Here is an 18552-nt window from a genome sequence, read left to right on the forward strand (position 1 = left end):
ATCCCCCACATATTCCATTTGGCTCTGTACGGCCCTCCAGTCTTCTCTCCTCTTGGAGAAGGAAGTAAAGAGAAGACCAGGGGTCCGGCCAAATTTAAATCTTCTTATACTTCCATATCCTTCTGGTAAACACTGGAATGACTGGTGGGAAATTAAAAGTGTTCGCCCCTTAACTGATTTTTTTAAGCGTATTTGTCACACTTAAATGATTCAGATCATCAAACTTTAATATTACACAGAGATTGCCCAAGTAATCATTTTATTTATTATGGGAAAAAGCTATCTGAACCTTCATGGCTCTACGTGAAAAAGTTATTGCCCCTAAACATATTAGGGGGAATTTATCAAAACCTATGCAAAGGAAACATGGAGTAGTTGCCCACAGCAACCAGATTACTTCTTTCAGTTTTAAAAAGGCCTCTGAAAAATGAAATGAAATAAGCAATCTGATAGGTTGCTTTGAGCAACTGCACAACGCTTCCTATGCACAGGTTTTAATAAATCCCCCCCCCCCCCCCCCCCCCCAATAACTGGTTGTGCCACCCACAGCAGCAACAATTGCAATCAAGCATTTGTAATAACTGGCAATGAGACTTTCCCATGGCATTGAAGGAATTTTGTCCCACTCTTCGCCCACTGCTTTGCAAGCAGGAATGGCCCTAAAGGCCTCCTCAACATTGTACAAATCTTATCTGCAGCTACAGGAAACCAATGGTGAAGGTGGCTGCTTCTAAAGGGGAATCTAGGTTATAGCATTCAAAGGTTACATTTTTCTCCCTACACTGTGGATGTTTGATCAATACATAAACAGTAAAGCTGTTTGTGTAGTACTTATTTAGTTAGATTATTATTGTGACTTGGGTGAAAAATAGAATGTATTGGCAGATAAGGACCATTCGGCCCATACAGTCTTCCCAATATTTGGCATACTATAAATATTCCCTGGCCTTATCTTAAATAAAGGATAGCCTTTAAGCCTGTCCCATTTGCATCTAAATGAAATATGCAACTATATATATATATATATATATATATATATATATATATATATGTGTATATTGTTTGGATATGTGTAATGTGGAGTTCATACTTTTTTTTCCCTTTATCATCCTTTATCTTGGCATTTGCTTTAAACACCATGCATGTGCCAGGTATGACTGCCACACACAAAGCAAAATGCCCCCGGTAAGGACTGGGGATGCAGCAGTGAAAAAATGGTTGAGGGGGTCAGCTGTTTCATATAACAGCCATAGCTAGATAGCAGTTTAGGGGCAGTTTAATACTTGTAAAGCTGGCAACAGTTCAAGGTTAGTTTAACAGTTGAACACCTGGCAACAGCTGAAAGTCTAGTAGGTTAGCAGATGGCAATAGCTCTAAGTCATTTCAGAGACTTAAAATCGATATATGATATTGTAAATGATTTATGTGGATTACAAGCATCATAAAAAACATGGTTAAACACTCATTAAATGTTTTATTTGTGCAGGTATAGGTTGGCTTTCAGCATTATACTTTTGCCCATTTATGAAACACATCTGTCGTACCACGGCAATGTTATATAAGAAGCGTTCTGCTCTGGACTATAACTAGGATGATAGCTGCAGGCTTTGGGAATTTATTGTTTAAAGACAGCATAAACAATGTTGTAGTGATACAACACAAGAATACATATAACAGTTGGCTGTAACTTTTTATAAACAGCCAATAGCCTTGACAAATTTCCCTACACAACAGTAGATCTATGATTATGGAAATATTGCAATGATGGCAATGGGATGCCTGAATGTACACTGGTAATAACAAATGTCAAAATGTTCTGAAAAGCATAAAAGAGAGAAAAAAGTTTCCCGATAGTAAAAGAAATCTTCAGCTCACCTCCCACTGGTCTTGCACGGATTCTCAGCCTGGCCTGGCCTGGCACGTATTGTAGAGAAGATATTCTGGATCTAGCAATTCCATAAAACATCAAAATTTATTCGTAATCCAAAACATTGAAATCTTGCAAAAAGCATGCGCTCGAAACGCGTCCATGTTTCAGTGTATCACTGACTAGGTGGTGTGCAGTAAGTCCTTGTTTGCAAGATTTTAATTTTTTTTTAATTGCGAATACATTTTGATGTTTTATGGAATTGCTGGATCCAGAATATCTTTTTTCTCTAAAAAAGTTTCCCACCATAATTATCCATTATTGACTTTTTCAGAACATATGCCAGCTGGATGCCATTCACATATAAAGAAATACTGTGCCATGTCTTTCTACGGAATTTCTGCCTGCAATTCCGCTTTGAAATGGCAGTCAGAAATTCTGCTTACTAAAACGTACAAGCTAGTCAATAGGTTTTCCGTTCACCAATCCAGTTCGTAATCTTTGAAGCAGAATTTATGAACAGAATTTTTTTTTCAAATTTCTGCCTGAAGAATGGTGGTGATCAATTTTTCAGGCGGATCTACTCGTGGAAGATAGCTGTCTATTGGGGACAGCAATGTCCGGACGGTCCTAACGCTGACTGATTCAGTCAGAATTGGCCGCATTTCCGCCTGGAGATTCCATAGTGTGAACCCTGAGTCGAGACGGTGATCTATCGCCTATTATATTGCTCTGTGGGAGTCCTCACCTTCATAAACTGATACTGATATTACTCACATTCTGCTTGTAGGTGTCCCTGGAGAAAAATCTAGCACGCTTCAATATTTTAATGTCATACAAAGCCTATTGAATATCATCTATGTGGAGGAGCCACTGAGAAGTTTAATATTCCAGGTAACCATGGATGTCAATATTCAGTTGCTCTTGCAGGAAAAAATGTGAAGATGACAATATAAACTTTTTATAAAATAAGCTTCCAAATGTGCTCTAAAAAGGAGGCAAAAGGTAAATTTAAGGCAGTAACAAATACAAATATTACGACAAAGCATGTAAATCCTTTTTATTATTTATATACATACATATATATATATATTTGTAAAAAAAACAAAAGATCACTAGTTGATTTGTATGTACAAAACTAAATAACCATTTATTTCCACACCCGTCCGTACACATTTGTTAACATGTGGTCACTAATTACACGCTTTTGGATTCTCAGCAGTCAGTAGGTGGCGCTGTCTGCCAGCCAATACACATCAACCATATTTTCTTCAAAGTTAATGTGCAGTGTACATGTCCACTTCACTTAAAGAAATCCGCTCTTTCTTTTAAATTAGAGTTTACCCTGCAGTACTAATCTTTTAACACCGCACCGGCGAGTACATTTAATTTGCAATTTAATTACTCTGTTCTCTATGTGTTGCACAAATGCTGCATATCTATTTATTGCACTCCTTTTTATGAGCTCACTGCTGGTAGCTTTCAGGTACTTAAATTTATTTGAGAATTTAATGTCGTATTAAGCAGGAGGCTTTGTGAGTTTGCCTTGTCCTTATGAAGCGTTATTAAAACAATGCTCAGATTGGATACTAGTCACATCCTCTTCAGAGGAGTCTACATAAGTATATACTTCTTATTACAGTAATTGTTCTAGTTTTCCCTGAACTATCACATGCTGAAGTCTTCCTTATATTATGTTCAATTCGAATGCATTTTCTGTGGATATTCTCTGCCCCAGAGAAAAACGCACTAAAATTGTGCAGATTTTATTGTGGATTTGTTGCAGATTTTGATGGGAATGCTAAAAATAAAATACAAATACAATCAACAGGTTTAACACCTTCCATTGATCACTTAGCAGCAGATCCACAGCTGCTACACATTAAAATCTGCGATCATTTTGTTGTGGATTTATTGAAGATTTTGACTCTCTCATTAAAGGCAATGGGGAAAACGCGAAACAAATCTGTGACTGTGACACATAACTTTACAGACTATGGAATTAAAACTGGATATATTTTGCTGCTACTGCAGAAAAGAAAATCCTGATATATCAGGATGGAAAATATGCAGCATATTTGTTACCCTTACCCTGATGATAGGTCACAGTCTGCAGATTTGTTGTATTTGTTTGAATCCATTGAAAGTCTGCAGAAACAACCAGACTACGGGTGGGGTCACACTACATTTTGAAGATATGGTCACCGGATCCGGCTGCGGGGAGTGAAAACTGGGCGCTCCCGTATCTGAGGTGGACCCGGCCCCGTATCTCATTTAAATGAGATGAGCAGAGTCGGACAGTGACTCCGGTCGGCTCATTTTTGCCCTGTATCCGGTTTTGTGACCAGACCTAAAACCGCGGCATACCAAGGTCTTAGATCCGGTCACAAAACCAGAAGGTAGTGTGAACCCACCCTAATATTTATGGAATATCTTAAATGAATCTGCTACGTGTGAACGTACACTTACTTATGTGGTAGCCACAGGAACGATGAGCGCTATGCTGCAGGCTAGCTGGAAGTAGTAGTCATTTAACTGTTAAGTCACGTGGCATAGCCCTTGTGACCTTTTGTCAAATGAGTTGTACCCATAATGCAAAGTGCAGGAATGACACCTCTGGACAGTAGGATTCTGTGAAACAAGTTTAACAACTTAACTGAACTTCTTTGTGCAAATCCAATATAATGCAGTTGTTTTGGTACAACTTTGAATGTTAACGGCTTTTTGAGAGCCAGGGAAACGGATATTTGGTCACCGTCTCTTTTAAACACAGCTTTTTAAAGCAAATCTACAGAATTTTGCAATCTTTCGGCCCTTTTTAGCACATGTTTAGCAAATATTCACAGTTAAATATGTTCTCAGTCCACTTTACTGATACGATTTATGATTATCTTTTACAGGTTGGTTTACTGTGGTGAAAAATGTAGACTTTATTAACACAACTCTGGTTTGTGACACATTACCCGTAGGGACAAGAGCAGAAAAATCTCAAAGTGACAGCCAAGTAGTACCAACTAAGAGATTAATGTATTACAGGGAGACCCTTGATCAGCCTTATTCTCTCTGTTAAAAAACAATAAACTCCTTCTTGAAGATGAAGAACTTGAGCACTTTATCCTCACAGCGTGGACAGGAAAATAAACAGTGACTTGATTTTAGAGAGGATTTCACCTAGTGATAACACATGTGGTCTAGGTGTATGTATGTGTAGCAAGAGCAGAAGCTAGGAAATATAAACACTTTTCTGACAAAAGCAGGGAAAGGCCAGCCCTAGACTACTACCAACAGGTTTTGGGCCCACCCCTTCTCCTGGGAGAGGAAGGTTGGACTAGGGACTTCTCGCACAACCAATGGTTGTTAGTATATCTATAGTGATCCATAGCAGCTCTATAACCTGCACATAAATACCATTATAAACATAAAGCTAATATAGGTGTAAAAATACAGTATATGTATAGAAATACAACATAGGTATATATTATTTTGAATCACTTACAGTTTTCTGCCAATAGCAGCAGGACAGACTGGTCGGCTGAAGGTCGGTTATAGGGCATATTCTGTTGGAATGATGGTATAGAAATATAAACCACACAATGATAATACTATCCCTACAATCGCCCTACCTAACAGTTTAGGATGAGCCCCCACTTCAAGCGTTGGCTGTCTGCTGAATGGCCCTATGTTGCCCTATTCAATAATAGGAATAATCCCTAATGATGATGCATCACCACTTACAGACTAAAGATAAAATACAGTGCAATAAATGTGCTCAAAAGACAATATTGATAATAACAAAAGGTAAAAACATAGACTTCCTCTACGTGTTTCCCCCCATTTTAAATGTTTTTGGGGTTCTTCAGGAGGGAGTAAAATAGATACAGAGTTAAATGCTATGTGAGGAACTAATAGAAAAAATTATCTAACAGAATCTTTCCATAGCTGAGGTGCACATAGATGCCGGGACGCACTGCATCTATGTGCACCTCAGCTATGGAGACAAAGTGTGCATACCCGAAACGCGTCCACACTGATTTATGGTTGTTGTTTGCTGGCCGAATCCCGCTTGCATGCGGTTTTATGGGATCCGAATAAACAGAATTTCATTGGTACCACTGGCTACATACTTTATCTCTATATATTCAATATTTGTCAATATATTTTTGTGCCCTGATACACACACCAACAGACTTAATTGGTGGTCTCATTGGTCATAAATATTATTATTAAAGGATCTAAATAAGTTATATTTTAAAGGGGTATTGTGCCACATATTTATGTAAAAACTTATCCCCTATCTCAAGGATTGGGGATAAGTGTTAGATCGCGGGGTGTCCGACCGCTGTGCCCCCCCCCCCCTCCGTGATGTTTGCATCATAAAGTTGACATGTTTCCACTTTTTGAAGACATCAGAGAGCTTCAAAGTATAGCAGCAATTTTCCAATTGCTGTTTCACAGGAATAGCAGCAAAATGGAGGAGAAAAATCTAAATCTCAATTTTTTACACTTACATATTATTTTTTCATTTTTACATGGGGGAAAAGCCCCCCCCCCCTCCAAAACTTGTAATTAATGTTCTCTTGAGTAAGGAAATACCTCATATGTGGATGTAAAGTGCTCTGTAGGTGCACTAGAGGGCTCAGAAGGGAAGGAGCGACAATGGCATTTTGGAAAACAAATTTTACTAAAATTGTTTTTGGGGAGCATGTCGCATTTAGGAGGCCCCCATGATGCCAGAACAGTAACCCCCACCCCCGCCACAGGGCACCCAATTTTGGAAACTACACCCCCCTAAAGGAACGTAGTAAGGGGTAAATTATTTATAATTATATTATTTCTTTATACCCCACAGGTGATTGACGAACTTTCGTTAAAGTGGGATGTAAAAAATGAAAAATTATATTTTTAAAACTAAAATGCTGTTACCCCAAACTTTTTATTTTCACAAGGAGTAATAGGAGAAAATGCCCCCCAAAATTTGTACCCCCCATTTCTCTCAAGTAAAGAAATACTTCATATGCGGATGTAAAGTGCTCTGTGGGTGCACTAGGGGGCTCAGAAGGGAAGGAGCGACATTGGGCTTTTGGAGAGCGAATTTTGCTGAAATGGGTTTTGGGGGGCATGGCGCATTTAGGAAGCCCCCATGATGCCAGAACAGTACCCCACAGGTGATTGACTATCTTTCATTAAAGTGGGACGTAAAAATAAAAAAATATTTTTTCAATAAAATGCTGGTGTTACCCCAAATTTTTAATTTTCACTCAATTTGTAACCCCATTTCTTCTGAGTATGGAAATACCCCATATGTGGATATAAAGTGCTCTGCGGGCAAACTACAATGCTCAGAAGAGAAGGAGCGCCATTGGGCTTTTGGAGATAGAATTTGGTTGGAATGGAAGTCAGGGGCCATGTGCGTTTACAGCCCCCATGGTGCCAGAACAGTGGACCCCCACATGTGACCCCATTTTGGAAACTACACCTCTCACGGAATGTAATAAGGGGTGCAGTGAGCATTTACACCCCACTGGCGTTTGACAGATCTTTGGAACAGTGGGCTGTGCAAATGAAAAATTACATTTTTCATTTTTACGGATGACTGTTCAAAAACAGACACCTGTGACTGACTGTCAGACACCTGTGGTGTGTAAATGCTTAGCTTACCCCTTGTTTTTTCCGTGAGGGGTGTAGTTTCCAAAATGGGGTCACATGTGGGGGGGGGGGGTCCACTGTTCTGGCACCATGGGGCTTTGTAAACGCACATGGCCTTCAATTCCAGCCTAATTCTCTCTCCAAAAGCCCAATGGTGCTCCTTCTTTTCTGAGCCCTGTAGTGTGCCCGCAGAGCACTTTAGATCCACATATGGGGTATTTCCTTTGGTGTTACAAATTTTGGGAGGCTTTTTTCCTATTACCCCTTGTGAAAAATTTGGGGTAACACCAGCATCTGAGGGAGGGGGGGGACATTTTTATTTTCACGTCCAACTTTAACGAAAATTCGTAAAAGACCTGTGGGGTGTTAAGGCTCACTATACACCTCGTTACTTTCCTTGAGGGGTGTAGTTTCCAAAATGGGGTCACATGTGGGTGTTTTTTTATTTATTTTTGCGTTCATGTCAGAACAGCTGCAACTATCAGCCACCCATGTGCAAATCACCAATTTAGGCCTCAAATGTACATGGCGCTCTCTCACTCCTTAGCCCTGTTGCGCGTTCGCAGAGCATTTTACATCCACATATGGGTTTTCAGAAATTGTGTTACGAATTTCGGGGGTCTTTTTTTCCTTTCACCTCTTGTGAAAATGAAAAGTATAGGGCAACACCAGTATGTTAGTGTAAACATTTTTATTTTTATTTTTTTACACTAATATGCTGGTGTAGCCCCTAACTTTTCCTTTTCATAAGGGGTAAAAGGAGAAAAATCCCCCCAAAATTTGTAACACAATTTCTCCTGAGTACGGAAATACCCCATATGTGGCACTAAACTGTTGCCTTGAAATACATAGAAACATAGAATGTGTCGGCACATGAGAGAGTGCCATGCGCATTTGAGGCCTTAATTAGGAATTTGCAATAGGGGCGTACCTGGATAGAAGGATGGCGCTTATCTCCACCAAAACCCTACGGCAGTGTTTCCCAAACAGGGTGTCTCCAGCTGCTGCAAAACTCCCAGCGTGCCAGGACAGTCAATGGCTGTCCGGCAATACTGGGAGTTGTTGTTTTGCAAAAGCTGGAGGCTCTGTTTACAAAACACTGCCGTATGAGACATTTTTCCTTTTTATTGGGGGGGGGGGGGGGGGGGACGTGTAAGGGTGTGTATGTAGGGTTTTACTTTTTATTTTGTGTTAGTGTTGTGTAGTGTAGTGTTTTTAGGGTACATTCACACAGGCGGGGGTTCACAGTGAGTTTTCTGCTGTTTGAGCTGCGGCAGAAAATTTGCTGCAACTAAAACTTGTAGAAGGAAACCCACGGTAAACCCCCGCCCATGTGAATGTACTCCTGCTTATCAAACCTTCAGCTGTTGCAAAACTACAATTCCCAGAATGCACTGACAGACCGTACATGCTGGAAGTTGTAGTTTTGCAACAGCTGTAGGCACACTGGTGGGGAACCACTAAGTTAGAAAACAGACTCTAGCTCAGTGATTCCATCCCGTGTGCCTCCAGCTGTTGCAAAATGACAACTCCCAGTATGTACGATCTGTCAGTGCATTCTGTGCGTTGTAGTTTTGCATCAGCTGAAGTCACACGGGTTGGAATCACTGAGTTAGGAAACAGACTCTAGCTCAGTGTTTCCCAACCAGTGTGCTTACAGCTGTTGCAAAACTACAACTCCCAGCATGCACTGACAGTTGAAATGCATGCTAGGAGTTGTAGTTATGCAACAACTGGAGAAGAACAGTTTAGAAACCGCAAAGTAGTGGTCTCCAAACTGTAGCCCTCCAGATGTTGTAAAACTACAACTCCAAGCATGCCCAGACTGTCCAGGCATGCTGGTAGTTGTAGTCCTGCAATATCTGAAGGGACAGATATTGCAGAACTACACCGCCCAGCATCCCTGACTGCATGCTGGGAATTGTAGTTTTGCAACATTTGGAGGGCTACAGTTTGGAGAGCACCGTATAGTGGTTTCCAAACTGTGCCACTTCACATGTTGCAAAACTACAACTCCCAGCATGCCCAGAGTCAGTGCATGCTGAAAGTTGCAAGAACTTTTGGAAGGCCACAGTGAAGATCACTTACCCTTACCAGCAATCTTCACTGCTGCCTCTTCCACCGCCACACTTTCCAGCCTGCCTCCTCCTGCTGCCGCCCAATGTCTCTGCCGCCGCTGATCTGGTAAGCCGGCCATGCTCCCTCGACCTCGCCATACTTCCCTGACTTCAATCGGTGGGCAGAGTGGGGGAAATGAACTTTAACGCCTCCCACCCCCAACTGCCATTGGTCGGTTAGTCCTGACTGACCAATGGCAGGGGACAGGAAGAGGTGGCTCCCCTGCCACCTCACTCCTATCCTTTAGGATGGTTGGCGCTGTCTCGGACAGCTCCGATCACTCTTATGTTCTGGGCGATCGGGTCACCAGTGACCCGTTAACCCAGAATCGCCGCAAATCGCCGGTCTGAATTGATCAACGATTTTCGGTGATCGCATAGATATCAGCAGTCATCCCAGTCCGATCACCACCCGGCGAGTGGTGGTGATCGGAAATACAGAGGGCATAAAGGTACGCCCTCCTTCCTTAAGTACCAGGAGGCATGGGCGTACCTGTACGTCCTCCGTCCCCAACAGATTAAAGTACAGGAGTACCAATTTAATAATATGCATGTTAGAGTAATGTAGAAAGGCAAATACATTGAAATACATAAATATTGCGGTTTATTATAGTGATTAAGCAATCCTAGTCGAAAAATCTGTCGGAAATGGCAATAATAGGTTAATGAGGCACACATTGCAAAATATCTGTGATGATCAGATTTAACTCACTTCTGAAGGAATTTCTGATCATTTAAATATCAGTTACATGCCCTACCATAGAAATGAACTAATGGTAGGATCATATTGATAAAAGCAATTGAGCCTCCTTGATTTATTCAGTTTAGTAAAAATCTCTCCTGCTTATCAAGTGTTCCGATTCCTAGAAGAAGTTTGGAAATAGACTCTGGACCAGTGTTTCCCAACCAGGGTGCCTAAAGATGTTGCAAAACTACAACTCTCAGCATACCTGGACAGCCTTTGGCTGTCCAGGCATTCTGGGAGTTGTAGTTTTGCAACACCTGGAGGCCCCCTGGTTGGGAAACACTGCTCTGGACTGTCTCACTTCAGACTTCTCAGAGGAATCGGAACATATGATAAGCACAAGGGGTGGGGGGGGGAGATTCATCAAGACCTGTGCAGAGAAAAAGTTGAACAGTCGCCCATTGCAACCAATCCGATTGCTTCTTTAATTTTTCAGAAGCCTTTTCAAAAATGAAAGAAGCGATCTGATTGGTTGCTTTGGGCAACTGGTCAACTTTTCCTCTGCACAGAGTTTGATAAATCTTCTGAAATGACATTTTTAAAACTAAATGTAGTTACATAGCTTGTAAGGCTAATAGAATCCAGCCTAATACCCAATAATGTTGATTCAGAGGAAAGCAGAACACTCCCATGAGGTAGAAGCTAAATTTTTTCATTTTAGGGAGAAAAATTATTTCCTGGCTCCAATCTGGCTGATTTATTAGATTCGGGCGTTGTGAATCTTACTATATATTTGCTCTTTTCTAATTATCACAGACAAAGCCTCAAACATGGGATCTACAAGAGATGTCAAAGAGATGATTTGTCAAGTGAACGACCATTCTTAGTCATAGTGCTAACATTTATCACTACATGTACAGGCACCTTTTCATATTATTATTATGGCATTGTGCCTGCTGAGGAGGTTGTTTTATGCAACTGGAATACAAAATTTGGTGCAGTGGAGGTAAAGGCTCGGTAAAAGTAAGGCTCGGTAAAAACCAACAGGGAGAGCTCTTTGGGACAAGAATGAGACATCTAGGTTATAGCTCCTAGTCAGGAGAAGTGTCATGCTAAAGCCTGGAGAGGCCATATAAAGGAATGGCTCCTGCTTCTGGAGTTGTTGTATTTCGCGTGATGCTGAGGTCTCTTGACCTCTGAATGGACATTGGTGAAAGTGTGTCAGGTAACACATGTAAGGTTGGTGTTCTGCTAAGTGGTTGGTAAGATGCCACTTGTATAGTGAGGGAAACTAAATGTTAGCTATAGGCCAGATGGCCAGAGTTTACTTTAAGGACTGTTATGTGTTATGTGATCTGGGTGCTGTGGATTGAAGAATAAAGCCGTGGCAAGTCTCAAACATTTCCTATAGTGTTGTGGACATCATCACTACCAAGAAGATGTAGACCACTGTCAGCTATTGAGCCCCAAGATTAATAAAAATAATATTATGGCCCATATTTATCAAACTGTGTGAGAGAAAAAAGTGGAATGATTTTCCCACAACCAATCACAGCTCAGCTAACGAGCTCTGGTAAAGTGAAAGCTGAGCTGTGATTGGTTGTTGTAGGAAAAATCACTTTATTTTTTCTCTCACACAGTTTTGAATCAATGTTCAGAAATAAAGATATCTGATATATTCCATACAAATAGTAATGGCAGATAGGTATACTTAACCTCTTAATGACCAAGCCCATTTTCACCTCAAGGACCAGGCCAATTTTATTTTTGCGTTTTTGTTTTTTCCTCCTCGCCTTCTAAAATCCATAACTCCTTTATATTTCCATGTAAAGACCCATATAAGGGCTTGTTTTTTGTGTGACCAATTGTACTTTGTAAGGAAACCTCTCTTTTTACCATAAAATGTACGGCGAACCCAAATAAAACATTTTTAGGGAAGAAATTTTAATGAAAACCAAAATTTTGCACATTTTGGAGGGTTTTGTTTTCACACTGTACACTTTACTGTAAAAATTATAGGTGTTCTTTATTCTGTGGGTCAATATGATTAAAATGATACCCATGGCTAGATACTTTTATATTTTTGTACCGCTTAAAAAAAATCGAAAACTTTTTGTACAAAATCAGTAATCTAAAATCGCCCTATATTGACCACCTATAACTTTTACATTTTTCCGTATATAGGGCGGTATGAGGGCTCATATTTTGCGCCGTCATCTGTACTTTTTATTGATACACATTTGCAATAATAAAACTTTTAGATCATTTTTTTATAAATTTTTTTTGAATAAAATGTGACAAAAAAGCAAGATTTGTGGACTTTTTAAATTTTTTACGTTTACGCCATTCACCGTACGGGATAATTAACATTATATTTTGATAGTTTGGATATTTACGCACGCGGCGATACCAAATATGTTTATTAAAAAAAAAAATTTTACGCTTTTTGGGGGCAAAATGGGAAAAACTGACAATTTTCATTTTTATTGGGGGAGGGGATTTTTTACTTTTTTTTTTACTTTTTATTTTTACATTTTACACTTTTTTTTACACTTTTTATGTCCCCATAGGGGACTATTTATAGCACTCGTTTGATTGCTAATACTGTGCAGTGCTATGTATAGGACACAGCACTGCTCAGTATTATCGGTCATCTTCTGCTCTGGTCTGCTCGATCTCAGACCAGAGCAGAAGACCCCGGGAGACAGCCGGAGCTAGGTAAGGGGACCTCCGGCTGTCATGCTGGATGACCGGATCCCCGCGGCAGCGCTGCGGAAGATCCGATCATCCAATCAAAGTGCCACAATGCCGCAGATGCCGTGATCTGTATTGATCACGGCATCGGAGGGGTTAATGGCGGACATCCGCGCGATCGCGGATGTCGGCCATTACCGGCGGGTCCCCGGCTGCTGCTAGCAGCCGGAACCTGCCGTGTATGACGCAAGCACCCTTCTGATGCTCACGGTCATACACAGGACGTAAATGTACGTCCTGGTGCGGGAAGTCCCGCTGAACCAGGACGTACATTTACGTCCGTGGTCGTTAAGGGGTTAAAAATCTTCAGCTTACGTGATAAAATATATGTACAGTGGTCCCTCACGTTACAATATTAATCGGTTCCAGGATGACCATTGTATGTTGAGACCCTAACTCTATGGAAAACTGGTAATTGGTTCTGAAGCCATCAAGATGTCATCCAAAGGAAAAGGTGAGGATTAAAGAAAAATAAGTAGACAACTAATATAGATAAAGCAAGTCCTTACATTTAAAAGTAAGAAAGAGCTGCTGGACACTGTCTATGTCAATGTTTCCCAACAAGGGTGCCTCCAGCTGTTGCAAAACTACAACTCCCAGCATGCCTGGACAGCCGTTGGCTGTCCGGGCATCCTGGGAGTTGTAGTTTTGCAACAGCTGGAGGCACCCTGGTTGGGAAACAATGGTTTATATAGAGGACAGGAGCTTCTTCAGGGTCCTATACAGTACACACAGTGTCCCAAATGGAGCCACCCTTACTTGTTGTTCAAGGGAGCAGCTAACCCTGGCACAGGTAAGGAGTAGTACAGAACTTGTAGTTCCTCCCTCTACTGTAGGGGGCGCTACCAGACAGCCGTTCAGTGCATGTACTTCAGTAATAGAGTTGATTTACCAGTAAAATGCCCATTCTGATTGGTCAGTTCCTCCAGTTGTGACACGTTTCACAGATCTGGACTGTTTGTACATTGTATGTTGAGTCTGGTTTCAAGTTACAATGGTCCAGAAAAGACCATTGTATGTTGAAACTATTGTATGTTGAGGCCATTGTAAGTTGAGGGATCACTGTACTAAATGAGACTATCATGTACAGCACACAGCCCAGCAAGGAGGTTCGAGCTGGCATACAATCCCCTGTATTGAAACAGAAATCAGGGCCTTTATGTAAACTACAGCCAAATCCCTTTTCCTTGGCAGGCAGTGACACAGGATGCCAAGATCATTACCTGTCACACATATTCAATTAACATCTATTTTTATTTTCTTCTAGCTCGAAAAAATTATAACAGTCAAGACAGACAACATACTATACTATATCAATATTAACTATATATACTAACATAGTATTACTAAAGAAGATAAGCACTTGGTTGCTGAGCAGTTATTGTTACTATAATGAAAAGCAAAGAGGCTATACAGTAAGATACATAACGTTTTTCATTGTATACTCAAAGTATTGCATTTTTACATAACAAACCCAGAAATCTTTACAACAAAAAAATAACTCTAGTTGTAAAACATTTATGGGGGACATGTCCAGAGTCCAGTATAGTCTTCCGGAGAGCTGCATAGGCTAGGGGGCACAATATACAGTTTTACAGTATTTGCGGCTTTATAAGCAAAAAGTTTTATAGATGTTTCCCCGCCCACATATCAATCAATATGTGCGAGAAAAAAAATTGGGAAACCAATGACAGCTGAGCTGTCAACATGCCCTGGCTTAGCTGTGATTGGTTGTTATGGGGAAAATCCTCTCACTTTTTATGTTCCACATTTTGATAAATGTGGGCCAATATATGTGTTTATTTACAGTAAGAGCTTCCAGGGATTGGAATATCTAAATAAAAAGGCTAACTACCAAACTATAAAGGAATCTTCTTTATCCTCCGTAGGTTCTCTTTAACCTATTTATGACTGGGCTGTTTTTGTAGCTTTCATTTCCATTTTTTATTCTATGCATTCCAAGAGTCAAAATCACGTGTGAGGTGAAGCAGAATGAACAAAACAAAAACAATACTTCAAAATGTATATTTTTGACAAAATGTGTAAGGAGGATCATGTTAGATCTATCCTGTGGGTCAGTACTAGAGATGAGTGAAGTTACAGTGATTCGATTCATCACGAAACTCGCGGCTCGGCAGTTTCTGACTTTATCCTGTATAAATGAGTTCAGCCTTCAGGTGCTCCGATGGGCTGGAAAAGGTGGATACATTCCTAGGAGAGAGTCTCCAGCCCACCGGAGCACCTAAAAGCTGAACTCATTTATGCAGGATAAAGTCATCAACTGCCGAGCCGCGAGGTTTGTGACAAATCAAATCACTGTAACTTCGCTCATCTGTAGTCAGTACCCCACACCAATTATTACACTAAAACCCAATTACTAGAGTTTTTTTTTTTTTTATGTTTTAGTACTTTAGTTTTTTGTTGGTACCTTTTTTGGATAGATGGGACTCTTAGATTTATTTTTATTCCACTTTTTTGGGACATGAAGTGACTGACATATTTATATGACTTTTTTGCACAATTTTGTTTTCTTTATTTGAAAAATGCCATGGCAACTGATTGGCAGCCATGAACACTGAGCGGTAAACCGCTAATAGGCAAAGGGGGCGTTTGGAGTGGGTAGAGGAGATGGGGGGCAGGCTTTGGACAGTTAATCAGGCATATGAAAGGTCCAGTATTGGATGTCACTCTCACTATGAGTCACATCATCTAGGGGGTTAAGATGCTGGGAATAAACTTGAAGAAGATATCTTGTGATAAGCAATTTATCCCCTACCCTGTGGAAAAATGGGAATACATTTTTGATCGCAGGAGTCAGACTGCTGAGAATCCTGAAAGGGGCCCCGTCTTGGCCCTGGATGAGCTTCTGTGTGTGACGTTTGGCACACAGCAGGTCAGCTGATACAAACACGCCCCCCTATATTCATCACTACGGGAGAGGCAGAGACACAGGAACGCTGTGAGCTCCTGAACCTGCTCTATATTAGGCCTGGTTCACATCACGTTATCTCCCATACGGGAGCGCATCGGACAGAGGGGAGCTAAAACCTTGCTCTCCCGTATGCCTTTCTATGCGCTCCCGTATGTAATTCATTTCAATGAACCGGCCGGAGTGAAGCGTTCGGTCCGGTTGGCTCATTTTTGTGCTGTATGCGCCTTTTCCCCGGACCTAAAACTGTGGTCAACCACGGTTTTAGGTCCGGTTGTAAAAGCGCATACAGTGCAAAAATGAGCCGACCGGACCAAACGTTTCACTCCGGCTGGCTCATTGAAAATAATTACATATTGAAAGGCATACGGGAGCGCAAGGTTTTAGCTCCCCCCCTGTCGGATGCGCTCCCGTATGGGAGAAAACGTGATGTCAACCCAGCCTTATTCCCGCAAACTTTTGATATACCTGTATGTTGGAATGTGGGCAGGTGTTTCCCAATATAGGAAGTGATAGCATATCACTATGAAAAAACGCTGTTACCACAGCCCCATTGCTGGCAACCAACTTTGTAGAAAATTGGCGCACAGCCCCATCCACTGGAATAGCTGAGCTACAGCTCCCTGCATAGTGAACTTTGTTTAAGGGATCAGTGGGGTCTTTGAGGTCGACTCCCAAAAATGAGAAAGTTATGGTATATTATAGTGAAATGTTATATCGTCATAACATGGCACTACTCATTCAAAATTTTCCTGGTCCCATGAGTTCAATGTCAAGAGGATAATAAAACACAATAATACATTTTAAGTATGAAACAAGTAATCATGATAATAAATAGAACAATACATTTAACCCATTCTTTTACTCCAATATTAGACATTACAGAATATATATTTTTATGCAGCATGTTTTACATGCAAATGATACAATCATGTTAATAGTAAACAAACATTACATTTTCTGCTTATTTGTGACTCACAAATTAGTGACATTACTAAATATTTGGGACAACTTTTTATCTAAATACTCATCACTTAGGTACTATCATATATGGAGTAATTGTCTAAAAGTGAACACAAGATCACTTAAGGTAGCGGAAGAGATGCAGAGATTTCCCTAGGCTGTATTGGAGACAAACAATGTGTACACCACAGTCCTGTAAGGCTCGCTCATACAGATTTAGAGAAAACGTCACTCCTCGGAATCTGTTCTGTTCTAATGTTCCTCATGGGCTTTTATCCACCACTCCTGTTATTTGTGGTGCAATAAATTGACATTCCCAATAGAGTCATTTCGAATAAACTAAGCCACAAAGGGTAACTAAATTCACAGAAGGGTTTGTGTCCTGCCACCAACTGCAGGTTCCAGACTGTAAGTCATCAAATTACAACTCAGGAAAAATAAAGTTTCTTGTTCAAAATAAGAGAATTATATTAAACCATCTGGAAAATACACAGTTCCTAGACTACTATACTGTTCTAAATATATATTATACATATATTTCAATAGTCAAATAGGCAAATTGTACATGTATATATATATTTTGCCTAGAAGATTTCTTTAATTTGGTGAACAGCTCAAATTTTTTTTTTTTTTTACTTTTTAACCACTTAAGGACACCGCACATTTTGGCCTTAAAGGGGTACTCCGGTGCTTAGACATCTTATCCCCTATCCAAAGGATAGGGGATAAGATGCCTGATCGCGGGAGTCCCGCCGCTGGGGAATGATTACAAACGGGGTGCCGCATGCAAGATCACGGGGCTCCCCAGTGGCGGGACTCCCGCGATCAGGCATCTTATCCCCTATCCTTTGGATAGGGGATAAGATGTCTAAGCACCGGAGTACCCATTTAAGGACCCGGACAATTTTCATTTTTGCATTTTCGTTTTTACCTTCTCTCCTTTTAAATCCATAACTCTTATTTTTTAACCTACAGATCCATATGAGGGCTTGATTTTTGTGCAGACAATTGTGCTTTGTAATTACATCTTTCAATTTACCATAATATGTACGGCACATCCGAAAAAATATTATTTGCTGGCCGAAATTTAGAAGAAAACTGCAATTTTTATATTGTGGGGTCTGGTTTTTACACAGTGCACTTTATGCTAAAAATGATACATTATCTTTATTCTGTAGGTTAATGCGATTAAAATGATACCCAATTTATATCGTTTTTCTATTAATGTTAACTTTTTTAAACAAAATTGGTATGCATAACATTTTCTGACCCATAGAACCTTTTAATTTTTCAGTATAAAGGGATGTATGAAGGCTAATTTTTTGCGCCATGATCTGTAGTTTTTATCGGTACCATTTTTGTTTTGAGAGAACTTTCTGATCGCTTTTTATAATTTTTTTTACAATATATGATGTGATTAAATGTAACATCTGCTCTCTGGCCAGACACACTGGCCGTGAGCGCTCTCTTGTCATGTCTCCGCCCGCATGCGAATCCCAGCTTGTCACTCACCTCCCTGGTCTTTCTGTTTACGTAGCCCCGGTGTGTGTGCCCCCGCCTCCTAGGGCGTGCACTCGCTGGAGCTCTTACA

The 18552-nt window shown here is 40.6% G+C and overlaps 1 protein-coding gene and 1 long non-coding RNA gene across 9 annotated transcripts in view; one reads left to right on the forward strand and one right to left on the reverse strand.

Annotated features, from left to right (window-relative positions):
* TPK1 (thiamin pyrophosphokinase 1) overlaps positions 1–18552 on the reverse strand; it is a 528320-nt gene that overhangs the window by 94808 nt on the left and 414960 nt on the right. The gene's annotated exons all lie outside the window — the stretch shown is intronic.
* On the forward strand, positions 1301–5116 carry LOC130273549 (uncharacterized). The gene is made up of 3 exons (XR_008844037.1): positions 1301–1353; positions 2658–2761; positions 4768–5116. It is a non-coding gene; the product is annotated as an uncharacterized LOC130273549 (long non-coding RNA).

This window comes from Hyla sarda, chromosome 5, assembly GCF_029499605.1.
Source record: "Hyla sarda isolate aHylSar1 chromosome 5, aHylSar1.hap1, whole genome shotgun sequence".
Taxonomy (NCBI): Eukaryota; Metazoa; Chordata; class Amphibia; order Anura; family Hylidae; genus Hyla; species Hyla sarda.